Source organism: Notechis scutatus, chromosome 4 (genome assembly GCF_049901735.1).
Source record: "Notechis scutatus isolate UNSWTSFEM ecotype Mainland chromosome 4, rNotScu1.2, whole genome shotgun sequence".
NCBI classification, from domain to species: Eukaryota; Metazoa; Chordata; class Lepidosauria; order Squamata; family Elapidae; genus Notechis; species Notechis scutatus.
In genome coordinates this window covers 167,853,031-167,859,030 of record NC_142012.1, presented here as the reverse complement: position 1 = coordinate 167,859,030, position 6,000 = coordinate 167,853,031, and the positions used below count along the sequence as shown (strand labels likewise).

General features: G+C 44.3%; 1 protein-coding gene across 1 annotated transcript in view; it reads left to right on the top strand.

Annotated features, from left to right (window-relative positions):
* P3H2 (prolyl 3-hydroxylase 2) overlaps window positions 1-6,000 on the top strand; it is a 100,988-nt gene that overhangs the window by 47,114 nt on the left and 47,874 nt on the right.

The window sequence follows — 6,000 nt, the reverse complement described above, 5'->3', positions numbered from 1 at the left end:
CTCATAAATAGCCATCCTTGTTTGCCTGTTTCCACCCCGTTGTGATGGGGGGGGAGGAGGAGGAGGGGAGTGGCAGCCCCAGCAGTGAGGCTTCACCCCTGACAAGCCTGTTTACATGTGTAATTGCTTGATTAAGGAAGAAACTGGGGATTTCAGCCAATTACATGAGTCCGCCAACATTTCCAGAGTGACACAGAGCAGATGGACGGAGATCTTTTGCACAGAATCCATCCCCGAGTTTGCCTTGTTTAATGAAAGGCTCTTTCGGGACAATTCCAGCCCCTCCCTCTGCCCTCCCCCCACACCCCCAGTTTTGCTTCTGATGGAGGAGCCGAGATGGAAAACCGCTTGCTTTGAATTTCCCTCGAGAAGGTGTGGAGTTCCTGACCTCGGAGTCCAATCCCACCCCCTCACCCCAATTCTTGCCCTTGGAGATCGTTTCGTCACAAAAAGGCCATTGTGCTCAGCAGGGTTGTTTCCCTGGAAAATGTGTGTCAGAAAATGACTTAAAAGGACATCCAGACATCTTGGGAAGTAGTCAAAGTGCAATGGATTTTTTTTTTATTATTTTTATTTTTATTTTGGGGGGTGGGGGGGAGGAATGGCATTTGCATAAGGAATTCAGGTTCTTCAGTTAATCAGAATAGAGCTGGAAGGGACCTTAGAGGTCTTCTAGTCCAACCCCCTGCTCAGGCAGGAAGCCCTATATAGCATTTCAGAATTAGAATCAGAATAGAGCTGGAAGGGACTTCAGAGGTCTTCTAGTCTGACCCACCCCTGCTCAACCAGGAGACCCTGTTTCATTCCAGACAAGTGGCTTTCCAGTCTCTTCTTAAAAACCTTCAGTGATGGCGCAGCCACAAGTTCTAGTGGCAAGTGGTTCCACTGGTTAATTGTTCTCCCTGTTGGGAAATTCCTCCTTAATTTCAGGTTGCTTCTCTCCTTGGCTAGTTTCCATCTATTGTTTTCTGGTCTTGCCTTCTGGTGCTTTGGAAAATAAGTTGACCCTCCTCTTCTTTTGTGGCAGCCCCTCAAATACTGGAAGATGCTATCATGTCTCCCCTGGTCCTTCTCTTCACTAGACTAGCCAGGCCCAGTTTCTGCAACCGTTCTTCATATTTTTTAGTCCCCTGATCATCTTTGTTGCTCTTCTCTGCACTTTTTCCAGAGTCTCAACCTCTTTTTTTTTTTTGTAATGGGGTGACCAAAACTGGATGCAAGTATTCCAGGTGTGGCCTTACTAAGGATTTACAAAGCGGTACTAATCCTTCACGTGATTTTGATTCTGTGCCTCTGTTTATATATCCAAGGATCGTATTAGCTTTTGGGGCTGCAGCCCCACATGGCTGGCTCATGTTTAAGCGATCGGAATAGGCTTCTCTGTTCGAATGATTAAACTTACACAGGCCGTCCTCCACTTATAATCCTTCACTTAGCAAATAGTTCAAAGTTACAACTGCACTGAGAAAAAAAGAGTCTTACGAACAGTTCTGAAATTTCACTCTATCAGATGATTGCGATAAAGGTATTTGCAAACGGGTAAATTTCCCAAGAACGCAGGTGGTCTCTCAACTTATGACAGAATTTTTGTTGCTAAACAAGCCAGTGGTTGTGAATTTTGTACCATTTTGCGGCTTTTCTTGCCACCGTGAAGTGAATGGCTGCAGTGGGTTGTTAAGTTAGTCCAATGATTGCTCAGTGCATTTTGCTCCATTTTATGACCTTTCTGGCCACGGTTATTAAGGGAGTCACTGCAGTTGTTAAGAGAGTAACACAGTTGTTAAGCGAATCTGGTTTCCCCATTGACTTGGCTAGTTGGAAAGTGTTCTGACCCAAACCCTTGTCCAATAAAACAAACACGAACCACAGGGAACAGAAACCTTTTTAATGAGTCTTACGAATCCCCGGTTAAAAGGCTGCTGCAAACTAACTAACTTTGATAAGCATGAGCCTCACCAAAACTGTGCAAGACTGCCAAGAATCACAGATAAGAAATATTTCCCAACACAAGAGTCTTCAAATACCAACTGAAGATAGTATAATGTCCATGAGGCTGAGTTTCAAAACGTCTTTGCTTCCTGCAAAGAACGTCCAATTCACAGCTGCCTTTTATCTTCTTGAAGGAGGGGCCCTTACCTTGCAGCCTTACTCCCGAGTCGCCCGTGTTGTTGCAACTGCTCTTTCCTGCGAGCAACCCTGCGCTCACGTGCACTTGGCACAGGCTCCTCGGGAACCTCCTCATCGCTGCTGCCAGCCCCCACAATCTCTGAAGGCAGAAGTCCACTCCCTGATGGTCCTGGCCCCTCATCTGAGTCCTCGCTCTCCTCGGCCATCCACACCTGCTGCCGGCTACCCACAACAGAAAGTCACGAAAGTTATTCTGGGACACTGTGCTGGTCATAAATACGAATCAGTTGCTAAGTGTCTAAATTTTGATCATGTGATCACAGGGACGTTGCAATGGTCATAAGTGTCAAAAACAGCCATAAGTCGATTTTTTTAAGTGCCCATGTCTATTTGAACGGTCCCTAAATGAACGGCTGAGCTGATTCTTTGATCCAAATGGGAGATTATATTTCATTTTCTTTCTATTTGGAAATTGCTTCTCTGTTTTGATTCTGAAAACTTGTTTTTGTAAACCAGAGAGGCTTATTGTTATAGAAATGGCTTGTACCCACTGTTGTGTAAAAGCAAAAAAGTTGTGGTTGTAATGTTGTTACTTTCTACCCCGTTTCCTCAAAAATACGACCTACCCTGAAAGTAAGTCCTAGCTTGATTTTATACAGGTGCACCCAATATAAGCCCTACTCCAAAAATAAGCCCTAATTAAGATCTCACCCACTCCGGAGTGGACAGGTAAATATTAAGCTAGAGTGGAGATGGGGAAAGGTGGAGCTGCCCTACTACTTACCTTTGGACAGGTATAACTAGGCCTCACATGCCCCAACACCTGCCTGGCCAGCCCATTTCTTCTGCAGCTGGCAAGGCTGGCGAGGCTTTCCTGAAGGCCTCTGGAGCTGAGAACAAAGCTCTGGATCGATCCACAACTCTATTATGGGATGCAGAGGCCTTCAGGAAAGCCTTGCTGGACACAGGAGAAGTTCCTGACAGGCCTCTGACAGCAAAAAAAGAGGCCAGGGCAATGTGTGCAAGTGAGGTTAGTCAGTGGATGATGTCCCCTGAAAATAAGACCTGGTGTCTTTTTTGGCGGCAAAAAATATATATAAGACAGTATCTTATTTTCGGGGAAATACGGTCGTGTGCTAAAAAGAGTCGGAAGTCTGTGCCTTTTTCTTTTCTTGTTTTTATTCCATTAGACTAATATCCCTTCCTCGTCTCTCCCTCTCTTCTTATTTTTCCATGTTTTTATTCCCTTTGTATTTTATTTTATGTTATTTTATTTCAAACAGAGAACAATTTTATTATCTCCTCCCATCCAGTGGGGTTTTTGTTTGAACAGACCAAGCTGCTTCCCAGACACCAGAAATCGCAATTGCTGTTAGATAACCACTTTCTAGGCAGGGTGGGGAAAAAAGGGAATCAGATCAGTCTCTCAGATGGGAAGCCACTAGGCCAGGATTTCTCCATTTGGCCACCTCAAGACCTATGGACTTCAACTCCCAGAATCCCCCAGCCAGCCTTGTTCAGACCCCCTGCTGTCTAGGGAATTCTGGGAGTTGAAGTCCACGCAGTCTTAAAGTGGTAAGGATGAGAAACACCTTCAAGTGGTGAGGATGGTGGAACTTCAACTGTGGCCCTTTGAAGACATATGGACTTCAACTCCCAGAATCCCCCAGCCAGCCTTGTTCAGACCCCCTGCTGTCTAGGGAATTCTGGGAGTTGAAGTCCACGCGGTCTTAAAGTGGTAAGGATTGGAAACACCTTCAAGTGGTGAGGATGGTGGAACTTCAACTGTGGCCCTTTGAAGACCTATGGACTTCAACTCCCAGAATCCTCCAGCCAGCCTTGTTCAGACCCCCTGCTGTCTAGGGAATTCTGGGAGTTGAAGTCCCCGCGGTCTTAAAGTGGTAAGGATTGGAAACACCTTCAAGTGGTGAGGATGGTGGCACTTCAACCTTGACCCCCTTGAAGACCTATGGACTTCAACTCCCAGAATCCCCCAGCCAACCTTGTTCAGACCCCCTGCTGTCTAGGGAATTCTGGGAGTTGAAGTCCCCGCGGTCTTAAAGTGGTAAGGATTGGAAACACCTTCAAGTGGTGAGAATGGTGGCACTTCAACTGTGGCCCTTTGAAGACCTATGGACTTCAACTCCCAGAATCCTCCAGCCAGCCTTGTTCAGACCCCCTGCTGTCTAGGGAATTCTGGGAGTTGAAGTCCACGCATCTGAAAGCGGTAAGGATGAGAAACACCTTAAAGTGGTGAGGATGGTGGAACTTCAACCGTGGCTCCTTGAAGACCTATGGACTTAAAATCCCACTGAATTAGATGGTGGATCTTCATTCTCAATCTTGGCAATTTTAAGGTGGATGGACTTCAACTCCCAGAATCCCCCAGTTGGCTAGTGTTCAGAACCCTGCTGCCTAGGGAATTCTGGGAATTGAAGTCACTGCTGTCTTAAAGGGGTAAGGATTGGAAACACCTTGAAGTGGTGAGGATGGTGGCACTTCAACCTTGACCCCCTTGAAGACATATGGACTTCAACCTCCCAGAATCCCCCAGCCAGCCTTGTTTAGAACCCTGCTGTCTAAGGGAATTCTGGGAGTTGAAGTCCCCGCGGTCTTAAAGTGGTAAGGATGAGAAACACCTTCAAGTGGTGAGGATGGTGGAACTTCAACCGTGGCCCCTTGAAGACCTATGGACTTCAACTCCCACTGAATCAGATGGTGGAACCTCATTCTCAGTCTTGGCAATTTTAAGGTGGATGGACTTCCACTCCCAGAATCCCCCAGCCGGCCTTTATATTTTTCCTTTGTATTTTATACGTCGATAAACTAATAATAAAAAAAAGTTAAATCACTAAATGAACTGTTGTAAGTCGAGGGCTATTTGTATCCACCCAAATCTGGAGAGTTCCACCTTTGCAAAGGAATAAAAACTTGGAAGAAATTCATTCCAGTCATCCTTGACAACCAACAAACTTGGCGGTGTTAAGAACAGCAGAAAGGAATCCAAAGTTTGCAAACAGACCGTGAAATTTATTTATTTTTTTAAAATTCAGAGGATAACCTGGAAATTAATTTAGCATAGAACAGAAAAAAAAGGGCATAATTTTCTTTGCTTGCCGTTTCTTCCCCACTTCTTAAGGCAAATAAGGCAGGAATTAATTACCTAGTATTGATTAATTAGTAATTGATTAATTACTGGTGGAAAAGTGCATGGGTCCATTAAATGAAAAAAATGATGGATGGGGAGAAAACGTTGTAAAAATGCTTTAACTCCATGTTTATGAACCTGGGCAGCTTGAAGATGGAGGGAGTTCAACTCCCAGAATTCCCCAGCCAGCACAGCTGGCTGGGGAATTCTGGGAGTTGAAGTCCCTCCATCTTCAAGCTGCCAATTTTGAGACACATTTCTTTAACCACGGCTACTTGACAGATCGGTTGTTGCTGACATAAAACTGCAATAAAACTCAGGGATTTGCTTCCCAGCTCTGCAGTTTGAGGGTGAATTAAACCCACAACTTTAAAAACGGTATTTGTATTGGTATAAATGGTTGAACAATAGAAATAAGGATAAAGGAGATAGGAAAATATATAGAGTAATGTATATGAATGCATATAAAGGTATATATAAATGTAGACATTTACATGAGATTGGTTTGCATAATGATGACACAGTACTGTTAAAATTAATGTGTAAAAGGTGAAAAAGAACCTTTTATTGCAAAAAAAAAATGGTATTTGTTGGACAGACGTCCTATAAATTCCTCTAGTCATTTCTCAGATTTTTCTCGCTTATCATTCCAATGTTGTTAGAGCCTTCAACAAAAAATGTCAGGGGGTTAACTGGGAACATACTAAAATAGTGGATTTTTTAAA